This window comes from Schistocerca gregaria, chromosome 1 (assembly GCF_023897955.1).
Source record: "Schistocerca gregaria isolate iqSchGreg1 chromosome 1, iqSchGreg1.2, whole genome shotgun sequence".
Lineage (NCBI taxonomy): Eukaryota > Metazoa > Arthropoda > Insecta > Orthoptera > Acrididae > Schistocerca > Schistocerca gregaria.
Window position 1 is genome coordinate 440070063 of NC_064920.1, and position 25684 is coordinate 440095746.

General features: G+C 41.5%; 1 protein-coding gene across 7 annotated transcripts in view; it reads left to right on the top strand.

Annotated features, from left to right (window-relative positions):
* LOC126351455 (leucine-rich repeat and immunoglobulin-like domain containing-NOGO receptor-interacting protein 4) overlaps positions 1-25684 on the top strand; it is a 2189427-nt gene that overhangs the window by 1142192 nt on the left and 1021551 nt on the right. For all 7 annotated transcript variants that reach the window (XM_050002606.1, XM_050002610.1, XM_050002605.1 and 4 more), the window contains one exon: positions 4641-4676. The gene's annotated coding sequence lies outside the window, so the exon portion shown is untranslated. The remainder of the gene's footprint in view (positions 1-4640; positions 4677-25684) is intronic.

Below are 25684 nucleotides of genomic sequence, written 5' to 3' on the forward strand. Positions count from 1 at the left end.
GCACTATTCAGTGTCCCCTCGACGATCACCAGAGGTGTACGGCCAGTGTAGGAGATCGCTCCCCACACCATGATGCCGGGTGTTGGCCCTGTGTGCCTCGGTCGTATGCAGTCCTGATTGTGGCGCTCACCTGCACGGCGCCAAACACGCATACGACCATCATTGGCACCAAGGCAGAAGCCTTGAAGACGACACATCTCCATTCGTCCCTCCATTCACGCCTGTCGCGACACCACTGGAGGAGGGCTGCACGATGTTGGGGCGTGAGCGGAAGACGGCCTAACGGTGTGCGGGATCGTAGCCCTGCTTCATGGAGACGGTTGCGAATGGTCCTCGCCGATACCCCAGGAGCAACAGGGTCCCTAATTTGCTGGGAAGTGGCGGTGCGGTCCCCTACGCCACTGCGTAGGATCCTACGGTCTTGGCGTGCATCCGTGCGTCGCTGCGGTCCGGTCCCAAGTCGACGGGCACGTGCACCTTCCGCCGACCACTGGCGACAACATCAATGTACTGTGGAGACCTCACGCCCCACGTGTTGGGCAATTCGGCGGTACGTCCACCCGGCCTCCTGTATGCCCACTATACGCCCTCGCTGAAAGTCCGTCAACTGCAGATACGGTTCACGTCCACACTGTCGCGGCATGCTACCAGTGTTAAAGACTGCGATGGAGCTCCGTATGCCACGGCAAACTGGCTGACACTGACGGCGGCGGTGCACAAATGCTGCGCAGCTAGCGCCATTCGACGGCCAACACCGCGGTTCCTGGTGTGTCCGCTCTGCCGTGCGTGTGATCATTGCTTGTACAGCCCTCTCGCAGTGTCCGGAGCGAGTATGGTGGGTCTGACACACCGGTGTCAATGTGTTCTTTTTTCCATTTCCAGGAGTGTAAATTTAAGAGTTAGGAAGTCTTTTCTTAAACGTGGTGCTACAGAATAATGTTGAGGATTAGATGGGTCGACCACATAACTAATGAGAAAATAATGAACAGAATTGGGGAGACAAGACATTTGTGACACAACTTGGCCAAAGAAGGGATCGGTTGATAGGACAGATTCTCAAACACCAAAGGATCACCAATTTAATATTGGAGGGAATTCTGGTGGTAAGAATCGTAGAGAGAGACCAAGAGGTGAATATAGCAAGCAGTTTCAGAAGGATGTAGGTTGCAATAGTTAGTTGGAGATGAAGAACCTCGTACAAGGTAGAAAAGAATCGACAGCTGCTTCAAACCAGTCTTCGAACTGAAGACGACAACAGCAACAGTCAAACAAACTTTCACAACAATCGCAGGCTGATCCACGTGAGGTATGCTGTCTGAGCATCGCACGGACATATCCGTCAAATCTTCCTTGTGATTCAAGTAAAATATGTCTCTTTCCTTGAAGTGTATTTTCTTTGTGACTTGGTCTTTGGTCACGTCTCTTTTTAGCAACTCTCAGACATTCTCAGTGGGATGCAGGTCAGGAGAAGTTCCTGGCCAATATATTACAAGTATGTATTTACTCTTCAGGAAATTTCTGCACGCTTTGCTGTGTGGCAGAGTGCACCATCTTGCATAAATATTGGATTTTCTTGTTTGTTGAAACAATCTCGTGGCTGCTGAAACAGGCGCTTCAACCGTAGTCTTATTGTACCTTGGACGACGTAGAGTCTTCCCAGTCCCCTACTCGAAACTAAAGACCACAACATTGTATTTTCCTGAAGACTTCCTTATAACAGACTTTGTCATATTTATCAAAATTTGAATGGCCCTTTCGGCACTGACGCATACCTATAAAACAAATTGATATCGTCAAAATTGAAAAAGATATATGTTCTATAATACAAAGGGAAAATATTAGGGAGATACTGGTTTACACTTATTCACAGTGAAGTGCTTGTACTTCTTAGCTCAATCCAGTTGTCTTTTCATTATTCCGCCGTTCTGTCTGAGGTTATGAACAGGTCTACAACTTCTATAGCCCAAGTCAGTCAGTCTTCTATGAACTGTTGTGGTAGACATGGAAACTCCTGCATTTTCTGGTTTCTCTCTGGTTGTGATATCTGTTGACGGAATGTGTTACAACACTTTGTATTTCATCTTCTACATACCTCGAGGCGATAGCTTCTTTTTTTTTCAGCCAATTTACGCTTTCGTTTGTTATCAGGTATTCATTGCTATGCAAAATATTGCTGGTCTTAGCCACTGAATTTTGCAAAGTCCACATTTTTTGCAATTTTTCGTTGTGAGAGATTGGTAGTAGTTAAATGATCTTTAACAAGTCCCTGTTTTGTCGATGAAAGGTCTTTAGATAATTCGATATCTAAAGATATTATCTTTTTTTTCACATTTAGTTGAGTAGGGCCAAAGTGAGGAGCAAATCTCCAAGGTCATGGAACGTGTCTGTACATGAAAGTACAAGATAAAACTAATATGAGAGAAAATAAAATGATTATGAACCCAAAGAAAGACGTGTCATAAGTTTATGTAAACGCAGTCAACAATATAACACAGGATTCAGCTTGATTTTTCAAGAAACTGCTCGACAGAATAAAAGTACTGACACGAGATCAAACCCTTCAGTTTAGATTGGAAAACGCGTTTATTACTGCTAAGATCTCTGAATTCTTGTGGCAGCTAATCAAAAATGGATACAGCAGTATACTGCACACCAAACTTACCCCACCCCTTGCCAGAATCGCCTGCTTCAGAGCCACAAATAGCTTTTGAGAATGGGAAGAATTACCCCAAAATACAATATCATACGTCAAAAGCGAATGAAAATACGCAAAGTAACTACTTTTCCTGTCGAACTATCACTTAATTCAGCTTCTGTTCGAAAAGTAAAAATGGAAGTATTAAGTCTACGATCCTGAACGTGGGCTTTCCACGAAAGTTTACTATCTGTCTGAACAACTGGAAATTCGAACTGTTCAGTTTCGCTAACCGTATGTCCATTCTGTGAAATTAAACTGTTGGATTTTGTTGACATGTGTGTTAGACCGTAAAAACGTAATCTTTCCATCATTTAGCGTTAGTTTATTTTCTGCAAGACATGAACTTACGTCGTGAAGTGCATTATTTGAAACAGTGCCATTGTTGCACACAACATCCGTTACTACCTAGCTAGTGTCATCAGCAAACAGAAATATTTCAAAATCACCTGTAATACTAGAGGGCACATCATTTACATAAATAAGGAACAGGAGCAGCCCCAACACTGATCCCTGGGGTACCTCCTATTTGACTGTGCCCCATTTAGACCCCACATCATAGTCACTCTCAACACTGTGAATTAGGCTAGCTTAACTAAAATATTAGTCAATCAATACAAAAACAACAATCCTGCTTAGAAAAGGTGTAAACAAATCAAAACTACTTTTTATTAATACTGTGAATAAACATATTTATTTAAAGCCAATTTAAGATTTAATTTTCAATAGTTGAAGACAACAGAAAACTCTGGCTGTATGTGTTCTCTTCTAGAATTACAAATGATACCATTATTTCAACGACGACAAAGCCAAACAATTGTTTTAATGGAATTTTCCTCAACAAGAATGCAAATAGTCATGAGAAATATCTGCACTCTTCGTAAAAATATTTCATCAATTTTATGAAGTGCTCATATTAATTAGGACACGATTAGTTATTGGGCAGTGGACAGCAATTTCTGAGATAAACCAAGGAAAAGGTGGGAAGAGCAATGATTTCAACCAGTAGTGCGTAACAAGCAGATACGTAATACATGAACAAAGAAAGAATAAAAAGTCTCTGTAGTTTTCATACATCCTTCTTCTTTTTCCTCAGAATTAGTTTTCTAGTTTTGTAAACAGTAGGTCTTCGTCGGAACGAGTTAAGCCTTATAGTTCATTAATAATAATAGCAATTTTAAGTATTTCGATGTGCTTATCAGCGAGGAGACGCTTCAGATTCTTAAAAGATAATATTCTTATAAATACAGCGAAGCACTTTCTCATCAGTGCGGTTGCGTTCAACGCTATTCTGCTTCTAGCCGAATATATTGGAAGACAGGAGGCGATAGCACAAAATTATGGTACTTACTGAAGCAGATGAATACCTCCTCCTGTCTGATCTTTCAGGACGAAACTTGTAACTCCGCACACAAATTTATGTAGATTGCGCCAGTGAACAGTTGGATGGTGATTATTGAGTAACGATAAAATGTGTTTACTTGTAACGGAGAGAGTATCTTTTTAGTTGTCTACAAATTATCCTGCTCCCAACCACAGTGGCGAAAGTGAATAATGATTACGTATTCTGTCTAAATAAAATCACGTGTTCCTAATTTAATTTGTAAATCATACCGGAGGAAAGATTTTGCAGCTGCTGTTCGATATGGCTGGATGTGAAAACAGCAGCAATGATGGCCAGTGGAGCTCAATCAGATCAAGATAAGCCCCTTTGCTTTTAAAGAGAAACGCTTGAGATCCTCAGAGTGGATTCATGAACTATAACTAGTTGTACTTTTCTAAATTTACTTATATTAGTGTACAGCAATCATTGTAAATGTATCAATTGTACAATCCTGATGGAAGATGTTTGTAAAGTTGTAAGAGAAAGTTATAACTTTACGCTCCCACTTGTACCTACCAGCTCAATATTTTAAAAGTGTAACGAATTTGTTTTTTCTTGCAGGCGAAGCGCTGTCTTGTCATAGAAACGCAGATATAGGTAAGTGGAAAACCTAAATTTTACGCATTGAACAAAATTTTTGTCTTTGTTTAGATTTGACGGCATTACGTTATCTAGTAATTATTGAAGTAATATTTACTATCATCAGCTTCTAACGTTGGTAGCCCTGCGAATCGTGGGATTAAATATGCTTTTATAACGTTGTCCCGTTATATTTATGCCTTCAATAGGACATGGTATTCACTTGTCGCATTATCGGTGATTTTCGTAGACATCCCTAGGCTGTAATCCTGTATATTGTCTGAAAAGTTTTAGTCTTTTCCCTTCATCTCTTTCCTAGCTCCCTCGTTCAAACCAGTATTATCATGACTATGTGATGACGTATTTGTCCATGGTTCTATTTTTGATATACAGAAGTAGGATACTTCACCGACACCAAAAAGCAAATCTACGTTAATCTGCGAATCCATCTGACGTTGTCAGGAAGGAGGCTGCTATTTTAACGTAATTTTTTGAATACAAAATTTTAATATAAAACACTTCCACTCTGAAGATCACAATTTACATTATATATCTAAACCATGTTTATTTTTGGTGGTGTACAACAACCATATTAACATAGTTGAAATCGTAAAAAAATTTAAATATACATTTAAAAACATCATCATTAACAGCAGTCGTGCAATGACGTGCATTCAGGTTGTTACAGTTTTGACGTATCATTCCACGCTGGTTGTGCCTGTGGTATTTTACTTTTAATTATCAATTTGTGCACATATTGTAAGGATGACTATTTTATATGCCACGATGAATGATTCCTTTGTAAGCAAGGCTATTTACATCCTGTTTGGTGTGTTTTATAGTAGTAGTTGATGTGTCGAAGACATTGTTTTCCTCTCTTTTCAGATAAATGTATTCGCATTTCAGAAACAGAACCGTTTAATTCAGTCCAGCTCTAATATACGTTATTTCTCAGGATCAAGAATTCTTTCGAAGACAACTGAAATAGTTAACTAGTGAAGTAGATATGTAATTGGCTGTTGCCAGCGGTTCTGTCTATCCACCATTCCAGCATTCTGCTCCCCTGGGCATCAAATTCCTCTCCCCCTCCGGGACATTGCCGAAGTAGGGCCTATGTGAACTGCATCAATGTGCATCTTCACAATGCATTCAGGGCGAATAGGGCAACACTCCTTCCTGTACATTCTAGCTTCGCTTCTCCATTGCTCAACAGGGAGACTGCTCGTGTGCTAACACACAAGAGAGCCAAATGTAGTACACACCTTCCTACCAACCAGACCTACATGAATTGCCACGATTTCGCCTGTAACGCAGTTGGAGACTGGACTAACTAACAATAGATCGAACGTTTTCTGCATGCAACTTCTAAACGCAGCAGTGAATTTTCTGAAATGCATGATACCGAGCAGTGTTAATAATTTTGTATTACTACCGGTTTCGGAATTGTACTACTTTCTCGGCATTTCTGTCAACCAAAAGAAAGCAAAAGCAATCGAGGATAGACACGAAAATACATTGTTTCCTTATAGGTCGTATATGAAATATTACTTACGAAAAAATTAATACTAACAACAATTACCGACCTGGAGAACAACATACTACACCTGAAATCTTCACAGTTATGCACATATGAAAGACACTAAGTGACTTAACACTTACGAGGGTGTAACATCAGGTAACAGCTGATTGTCGTACGGTGTACGCCGTGTTACGTAGTAGATATCAGAGATGTTAGATACAAGAGGTAACTGAAGCACAGATATTCTCATTTCTGCTACTTCATATACCTCATACACAACAATATTTGAAATGTATAACTGCAGAACGAAATCTATTTCATTATTTCAAGACAGTTGTAAAAAATTCTACAAGAAAAAATTCATAGCAAAGTAAAAAAGAAAATTTGGAAGATCTCTTGATTATGTGGATGTAAGTGTATATATTTTTGTCTAGGGATAAGTAGAGATATGACAATCGCATTGAGCTGACACTATATGCAAGCTGGTCTCCTTACGCACATACGGTAATTATTTCAGTGTCAAATTGCAAATATTAACATCACACAAACTATAAACACAGGTCAAAAATATACATGTGACATCGTAGAAGATCGAGCTGACAACCATAAAACCAAGGACACAATATTCAATTGTAGGATTTAAACCTGAGAAATAATTTAAGGCTTAAATCGTTAAACGTAAACATTTTTATGTGGCCGAATCACCAATCAGTAAATGGGTGTTCTGGCTATCTAAACATGGTTACGTTTGTATATTAGCTAACCAAGTCTTTATATCCCCTGAAGATGTCTTCCATAGAAGGAGACGGAACATTAGGAACTTCCATATGGTTTAAACTGTTGTCTAATACCCATAAAAGCAACATCTTCCAAAATATAAATACTGGCTTCGATACACACCTTAAAAATTCTCACATTGCCTTCTGCACATGCACTCTTACAGTTGATACCACTGTGTGTTAATGACACACCGTTCGACCCCGACTTGAGTTGCAGCCTGTCGGTAACTACGTAAGTCTGTTCTCTGCGTTACCGGTTTGCATAAAGAAGGAACAACGAACAGTGATTCGATTTATTAGATTGTAAGGGGTAAAAAAGGTTGAAACTTCCAGCATAATACGGGAACCGTGCCGAGTCACGTAAACACTCAAGAGCTTCTTTTAGCGGATAGTTGACTTACCATCGATATGGTGGCGTCTTCTTTGGACATCAGTCTTGATGAACACAGACCATTTCAACATGAAAGGCGACTCAGTTCTTACTTCCAGTGTTGATAACTTTTACTCTCTGTCGAACGATCCGTCTTCGGTATACTTTGATTCCAGCAAAAGTATGATGAGTAACCAATTAAGAAGCGATGAGAACAAGGTGTGCCAGCAGCTGGCGCCAGTGCTGTGATGCGGGCTGCCGTCGTAGACACTCCCGCCTAAGAGGAGAAGGCTGGCATGGCGCTGCTGTGCGGGTTGCCGGCACGGCCGGGGCGCCTAGTCCCGTGGATGTGCTGCGGCAGCGGAGGGCGAGACCGCAGGCCCAAGTTCGCAGACTGCTGCGGACTGCGGCTTGGCTTCCTCCCTCGCCACGCAGCGGCATGTGCTGCGGCTCACGAGCAGACAGCCCAGTCCCGAACACGGCTGCATCCCTCCCAAGGCATGCTAAACATTTTAAACTCAGTTCTAACTGTTGCTAACCTCGTGGTTACTTGAAAATGCTCCAGCCATAAAACGTTGAGAACAGCTAGCTGATCATTAGAATTTGATGAACAAATGTCAAGATTGGATATACTTGATTTGTGAGTTTCGACTGTATTTAATGACCATCAGAACTAAAAATAAAAAAAAGACAAAAATTCAAAATGCCTCTTAAATCTAAGCAAATTGAAACAGATTAAAAATCGGAGTGGACAGATATTTATTTTTTAATACTTTTCAAAATTTTAATATTTACGAAGGTTGGTCAATAAGTAATGCAACACAGTTTTTCTAGGTCTATTTCGATTGAAAAAAAATATATAAAAAAGAGAAAAAAACGGAATTTGTTATGGAGCAATGTTGAATTTTCCGGCTTCAGCCTCTATACTTGCGTGAAGTTCTAATACTTGGCGACGCTATACGTAACCTTCAAATTGGCTTCTGTAACAGTAGTGCGTTCCAAGCAGAGAGCTGTCAGTTGGTTTCTTTTGGCAGAAAACCAGAGATCGCAGATAATCTAGGCACTTTCAGAATGTCCGTGGAGACCTGGCAGTGAACAAAAGCACGGTGAGTCATTGGGCGGGGCGCCTGTCACTATTGCAACGAGGCGCTCGGATCTGTCCGATCTACTGCGTGCTGGCTGGCCGCATACTGCCGTGACTCCTGCAATGTTGCAACGTGCGGACGCTCTATTTCGAAATGATCGACGGATCGTAATCAGTCACCTCGCGGCTCAACTTTTCCTACTCCATGCTAATGCAAGACCTCACACAAGTCTGCGCATCCGAAAGGAGATCACGAAACTTCATTGGACTGTTCTTCCTCATCTACCCTGCAGACCGGATCTCGGACCTGCCGACTTCCATCTGTTTGGCCCAATGAGGGATGCATTCTGCAGGAAGTCGTGCGTGGGTTATGGGGACCAGTAGAGCGGTATTAACCAGGCATACGGGTCCTAGCAGTAAGGTAGCGTTAGGCTATCACATTGAACGGAGAGTCTAATAACAATACGGTTTCATAACCAGAAGGGTGGGAAATAATAGGATGTAGTGGAATTCTGAATAAAACCAACCCGCTTTCAGAAAAAAAACATGTGTTGCATTACTTATTGAACACCCTCGTAATAGTAACTTTGAATTCTGTATTTATTGAATTTTTACTTCTGATAATGATTCGTTAGAGCCAAACCGGTTAATAGCCATATTCGATCAAGACATTTGTGAATAAAAGACATCAAGAAGTACGTGAGAGTAATTTAACTTTTCTATATTTCATAAAGTACCACTAAAGCCTAGGAAACAGTTCCTACAAAATAGATCCGCAAACAGATACTTGTTGAAAATAGGCCATTCTGACGATATCCATCTGGCTGTCGACACTGCAAAATACGTATTAATTCTTACTCATACTTTAGTCGTTCTCCGCAAAGAATCACGAACGTTGTTGTACACGCGTGAATGCCGATGGATTTGGTCACTTGCATGGTATACGTACCCATGCAGCGAGTTCACGTTATCGATGTGCGTGGAGAACATCAATCCCTTTAATGTCCCCATAACCAGAAATATCCGGACTTGAGATAGGGCGGGCGAGAAGGCTACCGGATCTCCTCGATTAGTCAAACCTCAATAAATAGATCAGGTACTGTCGGACGAGGCGTAGAAGGTAATATTGTGCCACTCTGTGCATAAAAAACACTTGCTGTCATATCCGATAACAGGACTCCATTTCTACGTTTACCTTGTTCACACTCCACGGAAACACTAGCAATGTTCTGAAAACAGCACAAACTGAAAACGATACGTAGAAAATGGCTGGTGTAGGAGAGAATTGTAAGTTCTAAGAAACATCGTGGCATATTAAAACTATGTTCAGGAATGGAGCTCAAACCAGGGACTTTCGCCTTTCAAGGGCAAATGCTCAACTGACTTGCTGTCCAATCATAGTTCACGAGCTGTCCTCACAGCTGTAATACCTCCAGTTTTTCCATATCGGTGCACAATTCGCTGTAATTTTGGTGAATTCAGTGTCTGACAACATCACCACTGGAGAATTAAGTGCCCTTACAACCATAACCAGTAAGCAGTGAGCAGTGAACGTCAGCCTACTCCACTGAATAGTCACAAGTAAAACAGTCCGTATAGTTCCCATTTTAGCTTCTGAGATTATTTTTTGTATTTACGTGCACTTTCACCCGTATACCACGATACGCTTTTTTAATACACTATACAGACAATGAAAAGACTTTAAAAATCTTTTCGTACCTACTGAATTTATATATTGTATATATAGGATGTGGCAAAACACTCTCCTTAATTTAAAGTTCAAATTAAAAACAGATGGATCATAATGAAGAAAATGTATTAGCATGAGTGATACCTGAACAGTGAGAAATTTTCATTTTTGTGTCACTCAAACGTCGACCTTCAGTAATCCATATTGCCGAAAGCGACTTTGGAATATCTACATCACCCTAGCGAGCGCTTCCTGAGTAATCAGGCCAATTACTTTTCCGGATTGTATTCTTTAGTGTAGGCACAGACCTCGGCCGTTGTTTGAACTCCTCGGTCTTAACATACCCCCGTAGGAAAAAATCACTGTGTGTAAGGCCCGGTGATGGTGCTGGCCAGGGACTCTGCCACATGAAGAAATTAAGGGTCCGCAAATCACCTGTCTCGGCATTTGGAAAGAAATCTTATATTTGTGAGGGGTGATCCTGTGCTGCAGAAACGATACCTGGGCCAATTGCAGCCCATTGAGTATTGGTGTACAAAAAGTGTTGATCATGTGAGTGTATCGTTAAGAGTTTACTGTCACAGTGGCACTAACCTCTTCAAAAAAGGGAGGACCTCTTATGCCGACTCTTCCAACCGCGCACGTGATATCCTTCACAGTTTTGAAGCTGATCGACGTCATCGATATTGCCCACCCTCATTTATTATAGCGCCTTAAAAAGAAGGAACAAACTTACAAAATCGGTTACTTCTCAAATTGGCATTTCGTACAGATATACTAGGGATTGCTTATATCATGAGGAACACAACAGCACAACTGACAGACAGACAGAGAGAGAGAGACAGAGAGAGAGAGAGAGAGAGAGAGAGAGAGAGAGAGAGAGAGAGAGAGAGAGAGAGAGAGGAGGAGGAGGATGAGGAAGGGGGAGGGAGGGAGGGAGGGAGAGAGAGAGAGAGAGAGAGAGAGAGAGAGAGAGAGAGAGAGAGAGAGAGAGAAAGAGAGTGTGTTTACTGTTTGGCCCTTCAGATTTCCGGTTCATAAATTCCGTGTCATTAGAGTTCCCCTGTGAGAGTTACTGTTTAAAATAACGGGCGCCGAACTGATTTTATTACGTATCGATATAACTCTTCCAGAACAGTGAACAGTATATATCATTAACGAAAAGCGGCCCCTTCCATCTCGTCACTTTTACGTGATTGCACTCCGATTATTTGATAAAAATACATATATTTTGCGAATACGACTTTTTTGTTTTGTTCATGCGGTAACACGTCCGCTCCAGTGATGGCATGCAAAACGCTACATTTTCTGCAAACTGCAAAATAAGCGCACACATGAGTGGCCTGCTAGGGGCCGTTTATGAAGGTGAAATACCATTTTACGTTTTCTGCCAAAAAAAGTCAGTGCTTTAATATTACGGTCGAAGAGACGTTTCAATTTACTATAGAGGAGCATAATAAAACGCGGTAGGGAACTGGCGTGGAACGGACAGCTTCACGGGAGCTTCTGGCCCTCGGGGTGGGAAACTGCTTCGAAAAGGCGGAAGAATCAGCAATGATCAACGGCCAATTCTTTGAAGGCGGATAATATGTATATTTAGGTTAAGTGATCTGTAATTCAAAAACTGTCATGATGTTCTGATTATTGTCAAAAGATTACGGCTTAGTCCTTCATTCATACCTCCTGGATAGGGGAAAGCAGTGAAAACGGGGAGGTAATTATGAGAACAAGACGGAATGACCGACCAAAGGGTAGCATTCTTGACGTTTGAGCGTAGAATATCAAAAGTTTGGACTCTGTCGGGAAACTGGAAAATTTGAAAAGAAAAGAAAAGGGTATATCTAGATACAGTGCGGGTTGTTGAAGTGAAGTGGAATGACGATGTGGATTTCTGGTCAGGCGACTATAAGGAGATATGAACAGTAGAAGAATATGCTATAACGGGAATAGGATTTGTTATGGGTAGGAAGCTAATGCAGAGAATGAGTTTCTGCTAACAGTCTATGGTAAGCTTTTGTATGTCCATCCTTTAAGCAAGAGGTCTCTAGGACGACGGCCGTTTACTATTGTGACAAATAAAAACACCTACAGCCGTCCTTATGACTTTATTTTGTCGCTACCAGTTTCAACGTTTCAGTGCGTCATCTTCAGGCTGTTTTTGACGCGGTACAGGTTGATATGATCCCCATGCATAAAACATCAGTTGCCAGCATTACTGGATACGCAGATAATCTGAAACTTACGTGTCAGAACTCCAACCATCAATGGGTAGCGACAAAATAAAATAAAATCACAAGGACGGCCATAGGTGTTTGTTTTTATTTGTCACGATAGTCTATGGTAAGGTTGGTCTCATCAGAATCTAAAGCTAACAATTGCAAACAACTATAGTTCGGGTTACTTGCTGACGATGTCGCAAGTATAGGTGAAGCGATAGAGGAAATCCATGACGCTCAATCGGTAAATCAATATGTAAAGGGAGATAGTAATAAAAATGGGAGATTGGAATGTTGTAGAAGCAGAAGGAACAGAAGAGTTACGGGGGATATGGACTCAGTAGTAAGAGCGAAAGAGAATGATGTCAGCTGCTTAAAAATCACAAGAAGGGGGGTACACTTGGGAAAGGCCCGAAGGCATGGGAAGACAAAAGCTGAATGATATCATACTCAGACAGAGATTTTGAAATCAGATACTGAATTGTAGGGCGTACCCAGGAGCAGATATAAACTACAACCACAATTTAGAATGATCAAGAGCAGAGTGAAGTTTAATAGAGTCGTCTGGAAGAATCGATCTGGAAAGAGGTGAGAAATTGGCGTACTGTGGAATGATGAGATGCGAGGCAGTTTAGTTGAGGAGGAATGGTCGTCTCTAAGAATGGCAATCACAGAAGTTATACAGACAAATATGTGCACAAGGAGGGTAACTGCGAAGTAATCTTGGGTAACAGAAGAAATAGTTCAATTGACTGACGGAAGACTTACATTCAGAAATTCTCAGAGAAAACCAGGAATGCAGTAATGTAAGTCACTTAGGAATGAAATAAATGGGAAATGCATGGAAACCATAGCGAAATGGCTGTAGACAAGGAAGAAATCGAATAAGAATTGCTCGTCGCAAGGACTGATTCAGCATAGAGGAAAGCCAAAACAACCTTCACTGTGATTAAAAGCAAAGGCGTCAACATGAAGAGTGCAACGCTGGTTCTTCTGTTCCACGGAGAAGAGAGAGCTGATAGGTTGATAGAGGCCACTACGAGGGGCAGGACACAGATATTACAGACAATAAAATGTAAGTCGGTATGGGAGATTGAGTATTAGTGTAAGAATTCAACAGAACTTTGGAAGACTTGTGCTCAAATAAGTCAGAAGAAGGGCAAGATTGTAGGATATGTATTAACAGGGAATAGCTTCCATGGTACTAATGGTAGCTGTAGTGAATGAAAACTGTTGGGAAGACGTGGTTTTTAGTACGTCCGACAAATAATTGAAGACGTACGTGCAAGTGTTACTTTGAGATGAAGAGATTGACGTAAGAGCGGAGTACCACCGCGACCACACAAAATACGAATGTTATGTGAAGAACCAGCCAAAATACTTCAAAACATTTCTCAGCAACATCCGAAATTGTAGCAGTATTTCTAATTCAAGCTGTTGATGCGTCGTGTTTATGTGGCGAGCCGTTAGTATCAGTCACAACACTCAAATACTTAGGAGTTACCGCAGGAGGACTTAATGCGAAATAAGCATCTGGGTAATGGTGTTGCAGTACCAAATGTAGGGTCATGATGCTCTTTAACGATTCATGTAATAGTTTACTTACGATGGTGGCAGTGTACAAGGAAATCGTCAAACCTAATGAATTCTTTTCTCGAGGTCTTTACCTGGGAATCTTGTTAGGAGAGACGGGAGGGTTCCCAGTACAGCAGTCTTTATATCTGTTTGTTCTATCTTTACTAAAGAAGATCAATAACAGTGAAAGTAGTTCCAAAAGATACTTCATTTGTCTTGGTTTATTTGACATAGCGTGGAATTGCTACAGACTTATGTAAGCAGTTCCGGTTGCAGATACCAGATAAATACTTAGAGCACAATAAACACATTTTCTCATCAGAATTACAGTTTTAGCGTCATGTCTTCTTTCGAGATGAGTCAGAACGCGTATTATTCTTCAGATATTCAGACGTACTCGTGTGTACCACTTCATACTTTACGAATCTGGTACAAACACATCGAAGAATTTCCACCGTTGTCTTTCGAAATGGATTACAATACTTAAGTATTAATACCACCACATTATGCAGCAATGACACGCATAGAATGTTGGCATAATAGCTCCATTAACTGATCCAGAGTCCGAAAAGGTATCAACCGACAGCTGTGCCAAAGGGATCAGTGGTAATCTGCTTGGGTTGAAAATTATTACACGTACCTCGCTCAGGATTTCGTATAGTTCTTTTCCAGACTCAAATATAACACACGTTGCATACTAACGCTGGTTATACTTAATATGTGTCTGCAACGGAAAGTTTTCGCTCAGCACACACTGTTTTAAAACGTGGCAGTAAAATGCTTTCGATGCGAAATAATTTAAAAATTAAGACTAGTATAACAAGCAATGAATACTTGCACTTCGTGAATTAGTGGGAGGAGTAAGGAAACAAGTAAATGAATCAAGAACATGGTGTGGGTTGGAAGGCATTATTATGACTGTAATTAGAATGGAATGATAATGGTTACAGTATTAAGTTAGGAGAATCGTAGCCGAAGAGATAAGAAAGGACCAGTTCATGACGTAAAGGAAGATGGATAGATCACATTACAAAACATGCCGGAGCAACAAAGATACATGTTCCTGAACATCATAATACATGTACGCAACGTAAGCCTGATTTGGAAGACGAAGTTTCTGAGACTGGAACATGCATTGTATGGTAGTGAACCGTGAACTGTGGGAAAACCGGAACAGAGGAAAACAGAAGCCTTTCAGACGTGATACTATAGAAGAATGTTGAAACAATTGGGTGGACTGATAAGAAATAAAGAGGTTCTCCGCGAATCGACAAAGAAACATACTTACGAAAAATACTGACAAGAAGAAGGTACAAGGTGGTCTGAAATGTATTAAGATAGTACGGAATAACTTCCATGGTACTAGAGGTATGTGTAGAGCAAAAACATGTGCGAGACGACTGAGATTGGAGTATACCCAACAAGTAACTGCGGACGTACTGTACAAGTGTTAATCTGAAACGAAGAGGTTATCGTAGGAGAGAAATGTGTGGCTGCCGAAGCAAACCTTCAAAAGACGAATGATTAAACATTATAGCGGATGTAAAATTTCGGAGGCTTACATCGAGCCGTGGGTGTTAAGTATCTGATGTTGATGTGGTAGGTTGTGGGGTACGTAATCCTGTCGTAATTATAACGTAGGTATTAAGTTTCAAATGGTTGAAAATGGCTCTGAGCACTATGGGACTTAACATCTGAGGTCATCAGTCCCCTAGACATAGAACTACTTAAACCTAACTAACCTAAGGACATCACAGACATCCATGCCCGAGGCAGGATTCGAACCTGCGACCATAGCAGCTGCGCGGTTCCGGACTGATTAAGTTCCCTATTTCTTTTCAAAATATGTAACAATATACACCTGGAATGGTAAACTCGAAATATTCGTGGTCTGAAGTTTTCATTCTGTTCTTGACTTTGACTTGAACTGCCTGCCACAGTACCACTCGGTGATCCTTCCTTGTGGTGGCCAGACGTGGTTGAGAAGAACCTTAATGAAGATTATGCCTGCCCTGACGTTCCCATACTTTCTTCGGGCCACCGAAACATCCGAATTCTCCATAAATGTGGACATTTTCACAATTCGACCATCTGGACAAACGGAGATGCACAATGAAGCGTATTTCAAACTTTGTGAGGCGTTGATGAAGCTGACTGACGCAGTGCATTGCGACGCGTTGCGAATATGTGGCATCTCTACATGTACGTCCTTTACAGTGATCGTTCAACATGTGACGCTGTTCACGTCTCTTACGCTAAAATCAAACAACACTAATGTACTGTGATGGCTGGAGTACCTGGCACACAGAACTGTAACTGTATTTACATACCGGCCAATGGTGTGTACGTAGTGGGGGGGAGGACTTACGAATACCATCTTCTTTTGTAAGAGTATATGCTTCCAGTTCTATGGAACATTTATAAAGACAGACAGTCGGTTCTGCGAGGTTAAGCCAGAGAGATTCCCTTGCCTCGTTGTCCGAATTAGAAATCGCTGTAATGTATTCAGCCAACTATTTCAGATTTTCGCTGGTATTTCACGGCACTGGTTTCTGGGTATATGGTGCCTGTTTCTCACTCCGCAGATCCAGTGGTGAATTGTAGAAGTGAATGGTCATACTGTTGGGTGCCTGAATTGGAATTGTACCATTTCGGTTGTGTTGCATTATAAACTGTTGCAGTATAGGAGGATGAAAAGTAATTGGTTAATAAATGGCACAGCTTGCAGCTACCGTAACTATTCCATGATCTGGTGATGAAGACAGTACAGGAAACAAACGTTAATACCGTATGCTGTGGAAACTAGAAGAAATGGGGCCTAAGTGATGGATAGCCGATAGGAGCACAATTTAATAACAGGGCTGTTGCTTGTCGCTTATGTTCGTTACTGGATAGCATGTACTCCGCGAGAACTGAAGTACCGTTTCGTTACTGCCTGAAACGTCTCGCTACTCCTATGTTTCCTTCCACGCATGCGGTTCGAACACGAATCGGTTCTAGTCGGGAGCTGTTTTCCACTGTCACCCTCGGCGAACTCGTTGTAACAGATACTTATCGTTAGTTGCCGTCTTCTTTCACTCACGCTTGTGCCGTACCTGTGGTTTGCTTATTCCTGCAATTTATTACACTCAACGGGGGAACTGGTTAGCGGCACAGAGCTCCAAATGCACTTAGGCAATCGCCTTGTTTTCTTCCCGGAGTGCAATTCGTGTGTCCTACTCGAGCGGGTTTGGGAGGATTCATACCTTCCTTCTCCTTCTTTTCAGACTTTGTGGAACAGTCGCCAGCTTTTCGATAGCCCGTAGTGTTAAAAGGGGGTTATAGTAGTGCTGCGACAAGATGTCGGAACACAGCTAAGGCAGTCTGGCGACCGTTCGTCTCCGTGCCTTTACCTTGCCGCCGTATGTCAGAACTGCCGTGTCTGTTTGTAGTAGCCTACTTAAGGCAGTGGTGTGACGATTCCGACTGGCATTATTGTAATACAAGTAGTGAAAATTTTGCGGCGTGACCTATTACCATTACCGGCATTACAGCCTTGGTGACTCTCCGCCTCTATGTAGACAAATATGTAAGGGAAAAAGAAAGAAACTACTGAAATGGTGCATCCACGAGCACGGCTATACCCAACACTCACTACGTTAACAAGAAAATATTTGTGTGTAATGCCTTCACCAGTCATGAAAAAAAAAAAAAACTAACGAGTAATGGATACTTTGCAACGGCCAGTCATCGCGAAATCGCGAGCGGTGTGGTGGATCTATCGAATAGCTGTGGAGACTAATGGCACTGGCGCACCTTGTACTGTCCGCCGCGCGCTATGCAGTGGCTGGCGGACTAAAAATAAACGAGTTGTAGTTGCAGACTCAGAGCAGCGAAGGGCGCCGCCTGGAAGCGGGCAGTCGCTCGCGGTGTGCCGGTATGTTCGAGCGTGCCGCGTCACGGCGTCCATCAGCTGCCGAACGCTCCCGCAGCACGCGACGGCCTGTGTGGCGTGGCGTGGCGTGGCGTGGCGCGGCGCCGAGTGGCGGCTGCGCTTGTTACGCGCCTAGCGTGAGCTCAGCTGCGCGGTCATCCGGCCACTCCCCGCCCACCTCCTAATGACACCGCTTCTCCTTCTCCCCGCCCTCTGTTCACTCGAGAACTGCTGTCATTTACTTTAAAGCCGGCACCACGCGGAGCTGAGACACCTAGGTGTGCTGCGTTACAGCGACGTGCTGTTTGACTAATGCGTTTCCCAATAACACACTACTGTCCATTAAAATTGCTACACCAAGACGAAATGCAGATGATAAACGGCTATTCATTGGACAAATATATTATGCTAGAAGTGACATGTCATCACATTTTCACGCAGTTTGGATGCATAGATCCTGAGAAATCAGTACACACAACAACCACCTCTTGCCGTAATAACGGCATTGATATGCCTGGGCATTGAGTCAAACAGCGCTTGGATAGCATGTACAGGTACAGCTGCCAATGCAGCTTCAACACGATACCACAGTTCATCAAGAGTAGTGACTGGCGTATAGTGACGAGCCAGTTGCTCGGCCACCATTGACCAGACGTTTTCAATTGGTGAGAGATCTGGAGAATGTGCTGACCAGGGCAGCATTGGAACATTTTCTTTATCTAGAAAGGCCAATATAGGACCTGCAACATTCGGTCGTGCAATAGCCTGCTGAAACGTAGAGTTTTTGCAGTGATCAAATAAAAGGTAGGGCCACGGATCGTAACACATCTGAAATGTAACGTCCATTGTTCAAAGAGACGTCAATGCGAACAAGAGGTGACCGAGATGCGTAACAAATGGCACCCCATACCGTCACGCCGGGTGATACGCCAGTATGGCGATGACGAATACACGCTTCCAATGTGCGTTCACCGCGATGTCGCCAAACACGGATGCGACCATAACGATGTTGTAAACAGAACGTGGATTCATCCGAAAAAATAACGTTTTGTCATTCGTGATCCCAGGTTCGTCGTTGAGTACACCATCGCAGGCGCTCCTGTCTCTGATGCAGCGTCAACGGTAACCGCAGCCATGGTGTCCGAGCTGATAATCCATGCTGCTGCAAACGTCGTCGAACTGTTCGTGCAGATGGTTGTTGTCTTGCAAACGTCCCCATCTGTATACTCAGGGATCGAGACGTGGCTGCGCGATCCGTTACAGCCATGTGGATAAGATGCCTGTCATCTATTCTGCTAACAGTCATTGGATCTCGACCAACGCGAGCTGCAATGTCGTGATAAACCGCAATCGCGATAGGCTACAATCCGACATTTATCAAAGTTAAGTTATTTACACGAGGCATCACAACAATGTTTGACCAGGAAACGCAGGTCGACTGCTGTTTGTGTATGAGAAATCGGTTGTAAACTTTCCTCATGTCAGCACGTTGTAGGTGTCGTAACTCCTGCCAACCTTGTGTGAATGCTCTGAAGAGCTAATCATTTGCATATCACAGCATCTTCTTCGTGTCGCTTAAATTTCACGTCTGTAGCACGTCATCTTTCTGGTGTAGCAATTTTGAGGGCCAGTAATGTACATTAAAATAAATAGTAGTGGATATATTAGAGCATCAAACAATTACGTGTTAAAAATCATGTGATTATAACTGAATACAAGAGCTGAAGATTCTGTTGTTGTCGATGACGATGATGGTGATAACCTCTGGCCACACCACAGCAAACTCTTTAGCACCGATACTAAAATTTTATATGAAGAGTTTGGATAGAAATCACAAACTAGAGAAAAAGCACAATTAATAAATTTAATCAAAGTTAGCCAGATGCGAGTAATACTCAGGCGCTGAGGGTTCTCTACGAACTTAATTATGTACAAAGTAAGTTCAGCTATTCGGGGAATCGAGGATCTCTGTTGCTGACATTCACACTGGCAAGACATTGGTCTTAGGAGTTCCAGAACTTTCGAGAATGTTTCAGTTTCAAGTCTGAAGTCGTTTAACAATTTTTCTGATTGTTTCCCGTTTAACTATACCGTGAATCATTTCTTCCTCCCAACTATTATGATTCTTCGCCTAAGGAAAGTACGATATAGTTTTTACTGATCGAGTTTGCGTCTATCAAAATATGTGACATAAATGGCCTTATCTGTTGGTTACACTGGCTTAGAATCTTACATTTATTACACCGCCAAGTGACTATAGACATCAGTGTGCGATGTATATTTCAACTTCGTATGTCTACCCGTCCCTGAGAAATATCGGTCTTAAGAGACGTACAGACTGTCTGACAACAAATGTCAAGAATTTTTTTCATGTGATATAATTACAAATAAACAATTTATGGATTTTTTTCCTTTGGTTATGTTGTAAAACCTTGCATCTTGGAAAATTTCATAACTAAAGATCAACCTGTAGTATCCTGTAGCTTTTTTTGAGTGAGTTTGCATCAAAACATGTGTCATAAATGGCATTCTCTATTGGTCACATGGGCTTAGAGGTTTCCTTTTATAACATCGCCAAAAAACTATAGACCTCAGTATGTGATATGTGTTTCAGCTTGATAAGTCTAGCCGATCCTGAGAGAACGGGGTCTTAAGAGATGGACAGTCAGACAGTCAGTCTGACAGCAAATGACAAAATAATTTTTTCTCGAGTGATCTAATTACAAATTGACAATTTTCAGATTTTTCTTTTGTTTTTTCAGTGAAACCCTGATTTTTGGCAAATTTCATGATTTTACGTCCACGGGAAGTACCCTGTAGCCTTTAATGTTTCCGAGTATCAAAATATGTTACATAAATGTCCGTATCTTTTGAATGCGTTGAGTTAGAAGCTTCACTTTTTTATAGCGCCATGGGGCTGTAGGCATTAATAAGTCACACAAATCTGAACTTGATACGTCACGCAGTTCGTGAGAAAAAGGACTTTGATCAATTGCAGATAGACAGACCTAGTAACGACGTGATCTTATAACGGTTTCGTTTCGATCACGGAATTTACAATAAAAATGGAGGAGGCAAAGGAAGTAATTACAATATTATAGGACACGGCTGTGGCTACATGATCGGTGGAATGAAAAGAAAGAGCTAGCCACTATGTGACACTAAAATGTCCAGCCTGAAGGCTTAGACTCCAGTACAGACGCTAGACAAAATATTGAAATATTCACCTCATTCGTCTTGTCATTAGTCAAAATAAAAAACAAATCACCTCTGATATTTACCTCTTTCCTCCTATCATAATATAATGTACATTAAGCTAAAATGATGCGTATAGTGATTTGTACACCGCAGTCGTCACAGACGGAGGAGGAGAGGAGAGGCTATGTGATAGATCAGATCACTTCATCCTGTCCCAATGGCCGGTTTGAGGTGGGTCACGTCTACATAGTGGCTTATTGTCCCTCACTGTCAACCACTCCTCATGTCACAGTTGTATGACTCTGACGCACCTGCAAGGAAATGGCGTGTCACGTAATCATTCCTGTAGGCATGCTTGGATGGTTGGCAGTCTTCCCTAGTACCTGAAGAAGTAAATTCTCCTGAAGTGTATCATTTTCTCCACAGCGGTCAGTTTATCATTGCTTGTGGGTCATTAAGGAAATCGAAGAAAATGAGAAACTTTCTGCTCTGAAAATGGATCATTTGCTTCAGTGCCTTCAAGATCGATTGGAGCTCTGTGGTAAATACTGGGAAGGCGGATCCTGAAGATAGAGTTGGAGACACCACTGAACAGCCAAATGAATCCCCTTGCTTTGATTCGTCATTAGGCATAATTTTAAAAGTGGTTTGTCCGCATAAAATTTTACAAAACAGATATAGAAAGGTAAAATCTAAAGTGCATCCTTTCCTAAAATTTATAGATTTTTTGAAGCAAATGAGATACTTCTTTAATCAATACTTCGTACAAATCTCTTTTGCCGATTTAGTTTCCAAATAGCACTTGCAATGTAATTTGCTGAGTCAAGTATCCCTGTTCATGCTGGGCAATGTTAGTCCCGTATACAGCACATAAATAGTGCTGACAGTTGCGCGAATCTAGCATTGCCGTCCTTGTCAAGGTTCCAGTGGAAATGCTATGTCTTCCTCCGGCCTGTTTTGAAGTATAAGTTTTGTATTTGTGTCGTTTGGGTGGCTGTGATGAATGCTTGTACGGTTTAGTTCTATGTTTGTGTTTCGTTATGGATGAGTGGAAGGGGGAAGTGAAACCGCATGCCTGCCCGTAGCTCACTTATCTCGAGCAGCACTACCAATGGCCGTGGGGCTTAACGTCCCCATCTCAGCGACGGATCGCCACCAAGGGAGTCGGATGCCGTCATTTCCCGAGACACGGTTTGGAATTTTATTGAGGGCGCTGTTGAAATGTGGTGTTCGGAAATCATAGCCCAGCCCTCCTCTGTCTTGCCGCCGAAACGCTGGCGGTGAAATATGTGTGAAGCCTCATGTTTCTGAGAGATGTAAAGAATAAAGCCTGAAATCAACAGTTGTAAAAAGTGATTGAGGAATCGATGTGGAAATCCTTGTTTTAAAATTTTTATTATATGTTAAAACAATAATTTCTTTAAGTTGATAGTATAATTTCATTTCAGTTGGAAGAATTAAAGCATCTACTAAACATCCTACCCCTGAAAAACGGGACAATTATCTTAGAGGTTTCTGTGCAGTTTTCATCTCGCTTTCCAGTATTTAGGCAATTATTTCTTTCAGACCTGATTTTTTTCTGGAGGAAGGAAAATTTTTCTTTACGTGTTAATGCTCTAAGGTGATGTTTTAAATAATTTTAGATGCATGATTTAGAGGAAAATATGTGCCCATTTTCAAAATGTACTTTGTACAGTCGACATCATTTTATGGGCTAAAGTAACTAATTACGAAATATTCTCTGTTCTAATAAAAAGTAAAATGATCATTCGATGATTATGATGCCAAATAACAATAACAATATTCAATTATACAATGGAATAAAGGGAACCAACCACATCTCTGTATTCTGATGTAACGAGCTGGTGCACGCTACTATAGTGGCCTTTTGATATTTACATAGTGATGCCCAACAATTGGCAGCATATGCTCATGATGAAAAGCTGAACTTTCACAAATATGTACCTCAAGTTTCCACTGGAAAAGAAATACGTCTGTTGCAGCTAACATAGATCAAAAGGTAATGTACACGATAGTAGCCAGAGTATCTGAGAGGGTTAACTGAGGAGGCGGCCAGTCCACTTGAAAAATCTTTCTTGTTTTGCGCAAAGGAGTGCCACCTCTATCATGTTCGACTTTTTTTTCCGTCTACCAACTTCAGAAAGCAGCTCATCCCCCCCACCCGGTCCAGCTGCCGACCCTATAGTAAGAACCGATATTTCATCTCCTGCTATTCCGCCTTGTGTCGACATAGGAACATGACGGCAGCATAGATTGTTTATGTCACATTTAGATGACCGAGGTAATAAAACGACGAATCTGATTGATTAGCTCTAGTTTCGCTCATTTATTTCAGCTTCCTCGCGACTGCCAAATACGTACGTTCTGCTGATATGATACCATGAAGCACTGTGTTGAATTCCAGCTCCTTGTCTTCCAATATGCTAGGAGTGCCTACAAATGATAGTAGGCATCAAATCGGAATGGTTTCCACTTCATTATACCCGTGCTCCAGTGGGCGTTGCTCCATAATGAGCTCGAAGCTTTGGCCACCACGTCCGAATCGTCAGAGGTCATATAGCTAATAGTTGGTCACCAGCTCCTTTTCCTTCGTAATCCGGTATACAGAAGCTCTAGGAAAAGTTAATTCCTTCATTCTCGTGGCTCATGGATGCTAATTGCGATACTTGATTCAGTTGCTCCGCATACGTTCTTATTCCTTCGTGCGTATTCAGTCTTTCTGTCTATAGTATCGTTGATAATTGATAGACACGCATATTGATTCCTGAATAACCTGTGGCGTAGGAGAAAGAAATAGTAGGTGACCTGTGTTGTTCTGACCTGTTGTAAAATAAGTAGAAACAAAAGAGTCGCATTCAAAACGGCAAAGGGTTAAATGGCTTTATGTGAGTATATAGCTTTGGTTTCCCCCTTTGTCTGTTATATCCATATTTAACGTCGATTTTGCGGAAGAATTTAACTTATTATGTGGCAACAGTATGGTCACCAGCCGACTGTGATGAGAAGTCTATGTATAAACTTCATACGACCAATAATATGATCCCCTTTCTCTGACGTTGTTAATCGATCAAAGGAAAATCACCTAAGTTCTCTCCATTTTATGAAGGAGCCAGAAACTGGCACCCTCCTCCCTACTGAGCCACTGTGACAGTTGTTAAGGATGCATTACATCAACAGAGAGAGACAAGAAACCCTTAGTATTACTGAAGAAGTATTTTAGCAAAAGATGACATCGTCCTTGTGAAAAACTGCAGCGATCACAGAGTGTCACGAACAACAGACTAGAAATTTAGTATAGTGAGGGATCTGTTTGGGAGGTGGAAGTGCGTTTGAAGGACACTTCCGTACGTATCCCTTGAATAACTCGAAACCCGTGGCCTCAAGCGAAAGCGTATCACAGTACAAACTATATTAAATTTGCTACAAAAAGGTCTTGTTCATTCTTTGTAGCTCAAATAGATTGTGCGCAGCGAGCGAGAGGATATGAAAATTTTGCTCGTGGTTTTTTAAGGCCAGATACAACACTGCGGGGTAATTAAAGCGATATCGGTAGAGGAAGATGAATCACCCTGTCTGTAACTGCCGTCTCAATGCGCATCCACGCATAGTGACTGCAAAATTACGAGGATAGCATAAGCGCGTAAAAATGACACAGTGCCAAATCATCTGATACCGTGGAATAAATGACTGTGATCATAATACAGTAAAAAGTCACTTCTAATACATATTTGGCTTTGGTACCACATGTGAAAGAACGTATCAGGCGTTTGAAGAAATTATTTTACTATTAAGACTCCGTGAGGTTAACTAACTCCAGCAGAATGGTGGTAGACGAGAAAATTTTTTTTGTGTCGGTGAATTCCTCACTAACAGAACGAAAGTTTCTTTACTTATTCAGAAAATTAAGAAATTCGAATAGGTTATAAGTAATTTTTTATGTGTATAATTTTATTTCTTTACTCAGAAAGCAGCAATCTTATATGAACTGTACCGATGGCTACTAGATGTTCCATGTCGTTGGTTAATGGGGAGGCTTTTATACGTTATGTGTCTACTCTAATAACAATCGATATTTTCTTTAGGAATGTTAAACATATGTGACACAACTTTCGAAGGAGTGTCTTTTCATTAGCCTTTCCAATCAATATTAAAATAAGTGTACGACCATCTAAATGCCAGATAGTGAGATATTGACATCAGTACCCAGGTTGATGCTGTTTTTTTAGACTTCAGGAAGGCATTTTCCACAATTCCGCACTGTCTTTTAATGAAAAAAATCCGAGTTTACCAATTGTGAACCAGATGCGACTGGAGTCAATACTTCACGTCGCTCTTAACGGAACAAAATCGACAGATGTAATGGTAACTTCAGAAGTGGCCTAAAGAAGTGTGATGGGATCACTTTGTTTACAATTTATGAAAATGATCTGGTAGAAAGCGGTGGCAGCTACAGATGATAGCAACAGCAAAAGTCAGTATCGCCATGCAGAAGCACGTGCAGAGGAGTCATGAATGGTACAGGGACTGGCAGTTATCCTGAACGTAAGTAAATGTAATATAGTGCGCATGCATAAGAAAAGACATACACTGCTGCACAACTACAATATTGATGACAAATTGCTAGAAAAAGTATTTTCCGTAAAATATCAAGGAGTAACGAC